The following is a 12,519-nucleotide window of genomic DNA, read 5'->3' as shown; positions in this document are numbered from 1 at the left end:
CAAGGTTTTTTGATTATCCATTTCTACATATGATAATCTTATTATATATTAAAGTTATAATTATTTTTAATTCATAGTTATTATAAGTGTGTAATGCCTAATGTTAATTTTATATTCAATAATTGTACAAAATTGAAACTGTAAAATTATGGTCTTAAGGTATCAGATTTTAATGAAAGTGCTGGCATATCCTGGGGTGGTGTGGCACAAAGTGATATCTGTTCATGGGGCCCAAAATCCCTAGTGGTGCCACTGGGGACAGGGGGTCCCTTGATACAAATTACAACCACAGTGATAATAAACTTTTATGAACAGTGTGATTTACAAGTACAAAAGAAGTAAAAAAGAAGTAAAATGTTTTTTCACATGTCCATACTGGCAACACATATATCCATATCTGTAAGTTTGTGAATCGTAACTTTTGGCATAACTTTACCAGGCAAAAACTTGAGCGGAAATCCACAAAAAAATAAGAGCTCACTTGTAGAATATATAGCTCCGTAATAGTACACTCTCAGAAAAAATATTACGGTAGAGGTATATTGGTCAGTGAAGGTGATTATTTGTAAAATTATATTATAAAACTGCTGCTGTTTCTGTTCAGAAAGAAGTGTTGAACTTGATTTTCTTTACTCATATCAAACACCAGAAAAGTGCCTAAATATCTATACATTCTGTTCAGGATCACGGTGTGTATAGAGCCCATTTGGAATCACTGGGCACAAGTAGGGAACACTGCCTAGACAGGCACAAGTCCATCACAGGGCACCATATACTCACACCTATGGATATTTCTGAATAGCTAATCCACCTATTATAGCACCTGGAGGAAACCCACATAGCAAAATACAGGAGATCACAGCAAAACCCTCACAGACAGCATTTGCTCATACATTCAGAATTCAGGAACAGTATTATCCCTTTTAAAAATACACAACCTCTTGCTTTATGCAGCGATCTACAACATCTGTCTGCAGCTGCCCTGTGTGACATATTTAGCAAACATGAAGCTGTGTGTTTCCACTGGCCCTGTCCACCAACATTCATTGCACTGGGCCATAGTTAAATCAATGACCACTGCCCAGATAACAAACTTCATGTGAAGTGACAGCACAGAGAGAGAGAGAGAGAGAGAGAGAGAGAGAGAGCAGAAGATGGATGAGCAGGAAGGTGAGCGAGATGGACGGTCAGCAGCATGGTGAGCAGGACAGTCACAGGAAGATCCACCACATCCCATTAACGCACCACTACGTCTGTGGAACCTCCATCCTGCTGCAGCTGCCCACAACACTTCACACAATTGGAGCAGAAAAATCATTCCCACCCTCCACACATGCATCAGTATCGTGTGTGTGTGTGTGTGTGTGTGTGTGTGTGTGTGTGTGTGTGTGTATATATATATATATATATATATATATATATATATATATATAGGCCATCATTCCTGTGAAGGACTGGTGCCCCCTCCAGAGTGTAGTGTATTCCTGCCTTGCGCCCAATGATTCCAGGTAGGCTCTGGACCCACCGCAACCGTGAAGCGGTTACAGATAATGAATGAATGGTTGCAATAAATTGCAATAATAATGTGTAAATACACACAGGGTGTAACAGCGGGACGACTGGTTCAATCCTCACCTCGAGTTTGCTGTCTTCTCCCTATTTCTGCATGGTATTCCTCCCACAATTCCTTAATTCCCAATCTTAATAGACTATTAGTAGACTTAATAGACACTATTTTTTATTTTAGTATTCAAAGTCAAGATAACTTTAAATTTAAACTAATAGTATTTTTTTCAGTATAGATTTTTTTTACACACTCTTCATGAAAGTCAGCTATGAGGGAGTGAAGGAACGAGTGGATACACTCCAGGCTTTCTCTCGTTGCATCTTCTCAGCTCATTTGCATATCTGGAAAAACATTTTTTTTGATGAATTAATTAATTAATGACTAATTGTCCTGGAGGGTAATTTCACTGAAAGGTTGGATTGTGTAGTGATGCAAGGTCAGCTTCTCTAAGGTGAATCATTATCTCAGGACATGCTTTATTCTCTCTCTCTCTCTCTCTCTCTCTCTCTCTCTCTCTCTCTCTCTCTCTGTGTGCATATCGTCCCACATGTGTGTATGTTTTCAAAGCACGGAATGCAGTGCACAACACATTTACCCCAATATTAAGTCAATATTACAATATATTATCCTCTCTCTGCAGACCCCTAATATTGGTACTGTGTGTTGAGCTGCTAGCAAGCAATTGTAGTGGAGTATGGATCGAGAAATGAAGAATTCTGAGTGAAAAACTCTCCACTCTAACAAGGATTTTCGTTTTGCAACAGCATCCAACATTCCACAGGATTGTATGTGTGTGCACAGACCCGTTTTAAAACACATTCACGAACTCACTTAAAGCCTGCATCAAAGGACGCCTGGTTACGGCCAGATAACAAACCCATTTTATGATGCTTTTAAGAAAAAGAAGAACAAACAAAGTGGGAATTGACTATGAGTTACAATCCCGTTTTATGACGAGTGGCGCCTAAACGACGCTGACTCATCTTGTGTGAAAACTAACAGATGGCCCCGGATGGAAAAGCTGACTGAACTCGAGTTGACCTCCCGGTAACCATCCGCACAGGACGAACAGCATGGATCAACAGCGACCCCAAGTGGACATTGGCGAAACTACGCCTCACCCGAGGTCGCCTAAACAATAACAAAAATTAATCAAATTCTGATAAATATGTGTACACGATATGTATGAATGTCACTCTTTGTGTCTCCAGATGAACATCTATCAACCCATGAAGTGATGTGTATTACTGTTTTCAATCATGAAAGAAAGTTCTGTCTCTAACTAAGAAAATGAATTAATATCTTCTTACATAATATTGTAAATGGGACGTAAGCACGACGTACCGAAAATAAAATTTTATGTAGATGTTTGATATTAATAATCCAGGACACTCATTGTGATATGTCATTAACATGTATAGGAAATTTCGGTATACACGAATTTTCTATCTTATTCCTTGTGAATCTGATTCCTGCCTTCCCCCTTTTCCTCTCTCTGGAAGCCAGTCACGTGAGCCTCGGACCCTGGATCCAATCAAAGGAAGGGCACCTCCCAATAATGCGTGACCGCGCTACCTTTGAAAAGAGGGTGCCGACTCATTTTCTCTCTCTTCATTTTTACTCTTCATTTTTACTCTTACGTTTCCACTCTTACGCTTCTCTCTGAACTTCCTAGTCTGAAGCTCTTAGGCTTCACTTTTGTTCTCTTGTTTTGAAACTCTCAACTTCCTCTTCTGAAGCTCTTAACTTCCTCTCTTACTTCTGAACGCTTTTACGTGTTCTCTTTGTTTTATCTCTCTAAGTTCCAACCTCTCCAAGGAGACGTTTTCTCTTCTCCACGCCGACGAACAAAGACTTCAAAGGACCTTGTTCCGCTACCCAGGAGATGTCTTGAGTTAGCTAGAGTATGAAGATTTTACTAGTAACGTCAAGTGATTTGAATATCTTCTTTTCTTTTTAATTGTGTTTGTTTTATCGCTCAATCTAAGTTTAATCTCACGAGTGATCAAAGCAGGTGAAACTTATTCGTGGCCAGAATAAGATATCACCTCTTTAGATTAGTTGAAAGTGGATGTATTAGCGTTATAAACCGACTTCTGAGGGCACAGTCTCTGGAGATTCGACTGACGAGCTAAACACTCTGAAGAAGCCACCCCACTCAGGGGAGAGACCAGCCAAGCCTGCAATTCTCTGAAAAAGGGGACTCCCGATCAACGTCACCCGCCTAAGGCCGAGAGTGCCTACATTCCACGACTCGGGAAGGACGAGAAACAACCCCTAGAGCACGGAGGTTAAACAGCAGGACGCAACGGCTCGGTGAAAAACGGCAAAAGAGTAAGCAAGCTAAGATTCATTCATTCTCCAGAAGCTGATGCCTAATTAAGTCCCTTGATAAACTTATACGTTAATTAAACCTCAGTTAGCAACCCATTAGTCACAAGCCATATCGCCTAGCTTATCTTCCAACTCGAATCGGCTTCACCTGCATTGATGCCGTGAGGTTTCAAGATTATGCTATGTTAAGTAAATATCCTTCTTCTTTTTGTTAATAAATACTTTCATTATTTGAAATCACAGTGTGTAGAGTCTGTTCATTAAAAGTCTGAAAATCCTGAAGATCTCACTTAGCTTGACTATTATTTATCTCTCAAATTAATTATTAACGTTTTAATTGCTTAAGCCAATCATAAACTTTTAATTACTATCATTAGTCAAAGATCAATAATCATAAGAGTTTAAATAAGGTCAACGCTATAAACACAATATATAAATATATATCAAATATATATTCATATATTACGGTATATGCATCAACCATAGCATATTATCATTAGTACACGACACAATGATGGGATAAACATTGAAGGTGGAGAAACCCCTACATGGATAACAATTTTAAAAACGTACTGAAACACACAATGGTGAATTACTTCATCATAAATAAAAAAAAAAAGTTGACATTTTGTAGTTCTCATTTTGTAGTTGCAACCTGGTCTCATGGCATACAGGGATCCCTGCGTTCCAAGACCACCCGCGAAAATCCATTAGAGGATCAAGTAGAGGAAAGATATATTTTTTATGTATTTAATGAGTATTTGGTCCCGCTCCGGGTGACTGTCTGTGAGGAGTTGGTGTGTTCTCCCTGTGTCCGCGAGGGTTTCCTCCGGGTGCTCCGGTTTCCTCCCACGGTCCAAAAACACACGTTGCAGGTGGATTGGCGACTCAAAAGTGTCCGTAGGTGTGAGTGTGTGAGTGAATGTGTGTGTGTCTGTGTTGCCCTGTGAAGGACTGGCGCCCCCTCCAGCGTGTATTCTCGCCTTGCGCCCAATGATTCCAGGTAGGCTCTGGACCCACCGTGACCCTGAATTGGATAAGCGGTTACAGATAATGAATGAATGAATGAACGAGTATTTGGACTTTTAAACCCCTCCCTGTACTGTTAACAACCCACCCTTTGCATTAAACAGTCATTCTATAATGCTTTTCAGCTGGAACTACATGTGATATCCTACCAGTTTCTTTAACAGAGTAATTCCTAAGCTGTGATTTAGCGTAAGTAAATTTCACTTGGATGTGGACATGAACAATAAACAAATCACAGCCCCTCACTGTCACATTACAACGCACTTCGTCACTGAGGCGGGTGGCTGCCATTCTCTCGACAAATGATAAGTACGCGGGTAGCATACAACCGTGTTTACACTACGGTATTGCATCCGATGGTGCTGAAATTTTTTTTTTGTTTTTTGTTAAATCATACTGGTTTTGTTGTTTCAAGCCTAGGAAAGTGTTTATTATTAATATTCTATAGGATTTCAGGAAAGATTATGGGTGTTCATTATCGAGAGAGAGAGAGAGAGAGAGAGAGAGAGAGAAAGAGAGAGAGAGAGAGAGAAAGGGGCAGATGAAAGCATTAATCTATGCACCAATCACATTCGTCGTCTCTCCAGTTGTCCCAAACACAGGTCATCTTACAATGTCAGCAAGAAGTTACTGTGCAGTATAATGCATGTTCTCTGCTACCAAGAGGATGCACAGGGTCTACTACATTATTCAAATTAATAACATATTGAATAATAAATGAACTAAAAAGAAGAGGAAAAGGATTTGAAAACGAAATCATAAAGATTTGTGCACTCTTCTTTGCTGTCAACGGGCTAATAATAGCAAAAAATATAGAATAATTTAGTGAAATTTTAATGGATTTAATGAAATATTTTGGCTAGTCATCTTTCACGGTTTTCCTAGATTTTCCTTCAATATCCGCGATATAGCAGTCATAAGCACCCTTGAAAAAACCCGCGAAATAGCAAGGGATTACTGTATATGTACTTAATTTGCAGAGCAACAAATACATACTTGTTGGTACATTCCAATCTCCATAGTGGGTGCTAAACAGAAACTCAGACTAATTAAATATTGTAATCATTATTCCATTGAAATTGACTCGATTTGATATGTTTGTAAACCATTCATTCATTTATTCATTATCTGTAATCGCTTATCCAGTTCAGGGTTGCACTTTCCCAGAATCATTTGCCGCAAGGCAGAAACACACCGGGATGGGGGGGGTTCGGTCACCAGTCCTTCACAGGGCGACACACACTCACACCTATGGGCACTTTTGAGTTGCCAATCCACTTACCAATGTGTGTTTTTGGACCGTGGGAGGAAAAATAATAGCTTTGGTTGCTTTGGTTGCTAAGGTTACAACAAGACTATGGTTGTGTCTTAATAATAAAATGCATTAATAAATGCTTTAATAATAATGCATTTTATTTATAAAGTGCTTTTCAATAAGCCAATGCACTTAAAAAAAATAAATAATGAAACTACATATTTTGTTTGAGGAAAAATGAGCAGAATCTTTTAAAAATGAAATCTTATACTGTACTTATATTGGAGTACTGCATTTATGGTTTTAAGTAGGCCATTAATCAGCGCAACACCTGTTCAGACTTTAATTACATCATTTAGTTGGTACGGTGGACATTATTTTGTTATTGGCCGTTATCATGGTCCCTTTTTGTGTGTGTTTGTGTGCGCGCAAGTGCATGAGTTCGTCCATGTGTGGGTCAAGGTTGGGTACGGAAAACATGAAGATGGAAGCAAGTGCTGAGGTGATGACACAAAAGAGTTTAAAGACAACAAGGCACAGAACAAACACTAAAAATATGGGCACTAGAAACATAGACATAAACAATGACTATAATGAACAGCGACATAAGAGACACTAGACAGGCTTTATAAAGACCTGGGTAACAAGTATCACCTGTGAGCTGGATCACCCAATTAGAAACAGTTCACAGGTAAAGGAGCGTGGCTAAAGGAAACACAAGATAACACAAAATCAGACACTACAGATGAATCCTGACAGTGTGGTCCATTTTCAAGCATTTCTAGCACCTTAACAGCTGTGGTAAATTGCATATTTATTCAAATACATACATACGTAAAAATGATTACTTCACTTTTTATTTACAGTATTTTATTAAAGGGATGATAAACAACCTGAACTGTATCTGGTATAGCAGAAGAATAAAAAATTAAAAAGAAATTAAAGTTTCAAAATGTGTCACCTGTTTAGATAGGTAGATAGATAGATAATTTCATTGATCCAAGAGGGAAATTCAAGAGTTATGAGTAGAGTTGTCTTGCTATCAAACCTGGCTGCGTCTACCTTTTACATTTTTCGCCCTGAGCTTTTGTGTTGCTTAATGTTTAAATGTGAACTTTTTCTCCTTGTGTTTTTGTACTCTATAGTACTAGCATGAACATGACACCATGGAATCTAGCATTACTCAACTATATCTCACACACTGCACATCATTCAGTCTGCGAATTTGCCAGCTAGTAGTGTACATAATGAAATTAGCATTCACATGTTCTCAAAAATTCTCCACTTCGATGTACATTTCATGTGACTCGGGAGTGCAGACTCTCCCATTGTGAAAAGCTGCCAGACCTTTTTGTAGACTTTGAAGGAGGCCACTCAAGGGTTTTATTCACATATTATCTGTTATTTGTTTTAGTTGTTTTCTAGCCAGTGCTCATTAAAATGGCAATTTCCCAGCATTTTGACAGAGTTCTCTTTGACTCACTGTGTCTTCAGGGAGGCGGGTCACACATGAAAACATACCGGTAAATCACAGTAACATACTAGCTAGCACTTTATCAGTGGCAAACAAGTTATGTGAACCAGGCCTTTTAAGGGAACAATGGGAGCAGGTTCCCATCCAAGAGCCATTCATTCATTCTTTTCTTTCTTTCTTATAACCATAAAATACTGAATTTTAAGGTTTATGGGTTTTGGGTACTACCCATGTATTCCAAACAAATAATATTTTTCACATATATTCTGCCCCCGTTTTATTTTTTCTACACCACTAAACCTATAGAATATACATCAGATGTCGAGAATACAAATAGCAAGTTCAATGAAAGCAGCATCAATATGTCAAAGGACTTACTTGTTTGTTCAGGAATATACAATTACTTCACATTTTGTAGCGTGCCCCTTTGTGTGCATAACCAAGGGAAAATGTTCATCTGAGTCAAATTTTCTGGGATTTCAGGGCATAACTGAGCCACCTTTTGCAAAAAGGGCCAATATCAACACAGTATGTCAGTGCAGAAGAATTTACAATTTGATTTGTGGCAAGTTCTTTTTGCAAAAATGGAGGGAAGACAAATATCTCCCCTCTAAATATATTCAGACCTCAAAGCAATATGCATTGTTTGCAAACTGCAAACTTTATGCTCTCTTCCATCACATTTGGTGTTTGTCTTTTTAGAGGTCACCTTGGCAGTCCATGTTAATGTCCCACAGATGCATTTTCCATGTACCACAATGTCAATATAAGATATGTATGAAAAGTGCTTTACTTTGTACAGTCCTAAGTGTTTTCAAACTGCCTTGGTCTTCTCTTGAATGCAGTCAACAAATGTTGCTACATCTTTGTCATTGGCCAAAAAAAATCTGAAAATAGTTGTTCCTCTACACATAAAGAAAATATTTTAATGCTACAGAATAGTCACTAGAAATTTTGACAGTGTTACCAGTAATAATATTTTTTTGACAATGAAAATGTTACCTATGTTTTGTTAAAATGATATAGAGTAGACACAGCAACAAAATCGGGGATACAAGCTGGGCACGAGTATTCCTTTTTCATGACAACAATATGTCCATTCAAGAAAAACTTTTTGGAAGACATCGCAACATAAGTTACCACTCTGGAATTAGAAAAATAATGAAAACAATGTTTACATGCCAAATTACAGACTTGCTTAAATGAGGACATACGGCCTTCCAACTTACCCTGTTGGACTGTTGATTGTTGTGAGCACTGTGTGACATTTTCACAAATGCTTGTCTTGAAAGCCCAAATGAAGTGATCTTTAGGTCCTCAAAATACATAAAAAGGTCTACTTGTTAAACAGTTTGAAACACAAAAGTTCCTGGCCAGTAACCACTAAACAGCAGGTCCTGTACCTCAGGTGTCCATGATATAGGATATGTTATGTATATACACAGACAAATAAGAAGAAACTAGCTTGGAATGCCCAAAACGGACATCATGGTGTTAGAGAGAATTCCTAAAGATGGATTGAGCTCCTACTGCCATCCTAAGTCTAGCTTGTGTAATCTAGTGTCTTAATTTTACATAGTGTTGTTTTACATTAATGTACAATAAAATTATTTGTGAAATCTACATACCATATACACATGAGTACAACTGATCACATATGAGTACCACATACGAGGTTCTGAGGGTCACAGTAACAGATTTTGTCAGGTTGTGAAATTGACAGCAAACAGAAAGGAAAAATGTATTGAGTTGAAAAGAAATAATGTAAAGTTTTTAAGTAGTTCTTACCTTATATATTACCTTAACATAGTCTTGAACAACAGGTGATGGAGGAAGAACCACAGAACCCATCTACAACAGTCTCTCTGTTGTGAAAGACATTTATTTATGTGAGAGAAGGTCACAATTTCCACAGAAGCGGGATTTTGGCAGACAGTCCTTGCATCTGATCACTGCTTCTTTTGAGTTACAGTGATCAGAAGACCCATGAGGTACATGACCTGAAGCTAGAGAACTGTCAAGGAGTTTAGGTCTTGTTTCCCACCAGCGATCTTCAGACAAAGATTGTCTTAAAGCTCAATTGTAAGATGCTGTGGATCTGAGTTCTGCAACATCACATTCCAGTCTGTCCTGGAGTAATTGTAGTGGTAGTGGTAAATTTTGCAAAAATAAATAAATAAAAATACAATTACTCAACAAATATTCAGCATTTCCTTATATTATGAGTTTGTACAATGAGAACAGACAAAAAATACATTATTTCTCAAGTGCTACACAAATTCTGAAGCCCATGTGTACATTTAAATTTAAAGTAATTAATTCAGTGGAACTTTATAAAGACAGTGCTACAATAAATGTATAAAAGATATTTGTTAAGTATAAGAAACATTCACCATGTACTTACAGCTTCTGGAAGTATATAAATTAATTTTTATGAATTTATTAATGCTTTTCCATACATATAAAGAACATTCAAATGAACATGAAATGGGATTCCTTTTTTTAGTCCAGTAGTCCCTATGAAAATGTATTGTACAAAACACCTGCCTGTCAATACAGACAGGCTTAGGACTATACATGTCAAACATACAAAAATAAGATATAGGTACCTGAAAACCATGAGGATAAATGGAATCAAACAAATTAAAACTGCTTACCAATCTCAAATTTCTATAGGTTACTTTCAAAGGTAGTGGCTAAAGCCATTGACATTCAAGACTGGTCTAGAATAAAAGAGCAAAGAATCAAAAACTTCAAAACATACGTATCTTTGGTTTTTGCTTCTTATAGACCAATATTCCTTCTTGGTTTCTCTTTTCCAGTGCACCTTTGGATTCTTTTTTTTAGGTGGTGGTTCAGCTACTTGTTCACTGAGTTAAAAATCACAGGACACCCTTTTATCTGAATACCCCAGCAAGTAATGAGTGAGGGGGTCTATGTTTTAGACTATGTCCGGAACATGGGCGCCATCTTGTAAGCTGCCATATTGGATCAAGGGCAAGTTTTTTCCAATAAGATCATGTGGTCATGTAGCATATCAAAGAATCATCAAATATCATCAGATTTGCAGTAACTCTTTTGGTTCATAAGTTATCAACCATCCATTCTGAGCATTTAGGGTCTGATAACAAGTCTGTGCCCAAATTTGCATTCGCATTTCAAAGAGTGGCAGTGCGCAATGAGCTATTTCTAATGACAAATTTCATGGTTTAAGGTGACTGCAAACGTATGCAAAATGACATTCAAAAATTAACTGGTACACTGTAAACCCTGATGTTCTCTTTGCTAAAACAATCAAGTAATCATTACTTAAAATGTCACGTTTTATCCCAGCACTTAAAAATCTATATTGCTTTCACTGTGCTGGCTATGAATGTTAACAGAATTATGTTTCTGAGTTGTAATTACACGAAATAACAGGTTTTAACACATTACACGGTATCTTTGCTCTGATTGGTCATACTAAACTTTAATTGAGGTGTCAAGTGAGAAAAGAAATTGTTATTTGAAGTTTCTTTTTGATGATAATAAAGAATCTCAGTGTGTATGTTTTCCATGTGTCTGCAGTTCCATTCCTCATCTGACCACATTCAGGTTTTATGTGTTAGTGGGAAGTCACTTGCTGTTCTTCAACATGTGTTCTATATTTTGATAATAAACAAGTCCATGTTGTGGTATAATGTGGAGTAGGAGTGCTTATCATTTTTTGTTAATATTTCAAATATATTTCACTTACACAGTGAAATATATTTGCCTCTGCCTCCCTCAGTCAACCCGGACCTGACACTCAGCACAGTCCTCTTTGGAATCAAGATGTTGCTCAAAATGAAGCTATTCCTTTCACTGTCCTTGCTTCTTTCATCTGAGGACCTGAATTTAAAGGGATGCTCACACAGTTTGTCATTGCATTTAATTCATAACCTGACTGGAATTGTCCACCAGGAAGCCAGAAAAGAAAAACAAGACAGTGGTAAGTGATAATTTACATTGGATAAATTAGGCCTAAGTGTCTTGTACAAATGATGCAATTTAGCAGCAGGTAGGCTAGCAACATAATATATGGGTAATGTTCATGTTAGCTACCTGCCTGGCAGTTAATGCGATTAACGAACTAGAACAGTTAGTGCAACTTTTTTTCGAACAGGCTGGTGATATGGCTAAACACTGTAATATGTTAAATTAACAGAATAATAAAACTCAGATCTGTCCCTGATTCACTGTTTATTATATTTAATGACATGACATTGCAATACCTAATGTTCCTAACTTCAACATTTCCTTCAACATAATGTTCCTTCAACATTTGTTGAAGGTGGGTGGTAGGAATAACCTACAATAATTCTGTGCATCATATAACCAGACTGAAACATTAATGTCTAGTAGTAAACATGCATGCCAACTGTTCACTGTTTTTAAAGCATCAGGTGCGTCTGTCTATTTCTCAAACAGCAAAATGGTTAAATCTGCTATGTAAAACTACACGTAGTAAGTTAGTGTAATAAGCATAAACATTAGCTTGAGGTGTTTTTAAGCATTGGTAGTTGTGAAAGCAGCTTGATTCCTTCTAAATATTAAAGTCAGAAAAAATAGGGTAATGCTAACACTCATCATATCTTTTCTTTCTCCCTCAAGGTGCTTTCCTTAAATTTCTAAGCCCTCTTCCTAAGGATGCCTCCATTGATCATTGATAAAGGTAGAGTGAATTTCTCTCACTGAGCTGTTAATAGGGACCTCTTCCAATATGCTAGCTTTGTCATAAAATGGTCACACATTCTTTGCTGGACATTTCTCTGCACATTTCAGAAGTTTGAATATGGGGCCCTTCTAATGTCTATGTGATGCACTCTACAGCACAAGGTA

The sequence above is a fragment of the Hoplias malabaricus genome, chromosome 2 (assembly GCF_029633855.1).
Source record: "Hoplias malabaricus isolate fHopMal1 chromosome 2, fHopMal1.hap1, whole genome shotgun sequence".
NCBI lineage: Eukaryota > Metazoa > Chordata > Actinopteri > Characiformes > Erythrinidae > Hoplias > Hoplias malabaricus.
The sequence above is the reverse complement of the archived record's forward strand: the minus strand, read 5'-3'. Positions refer to the sequence as shown.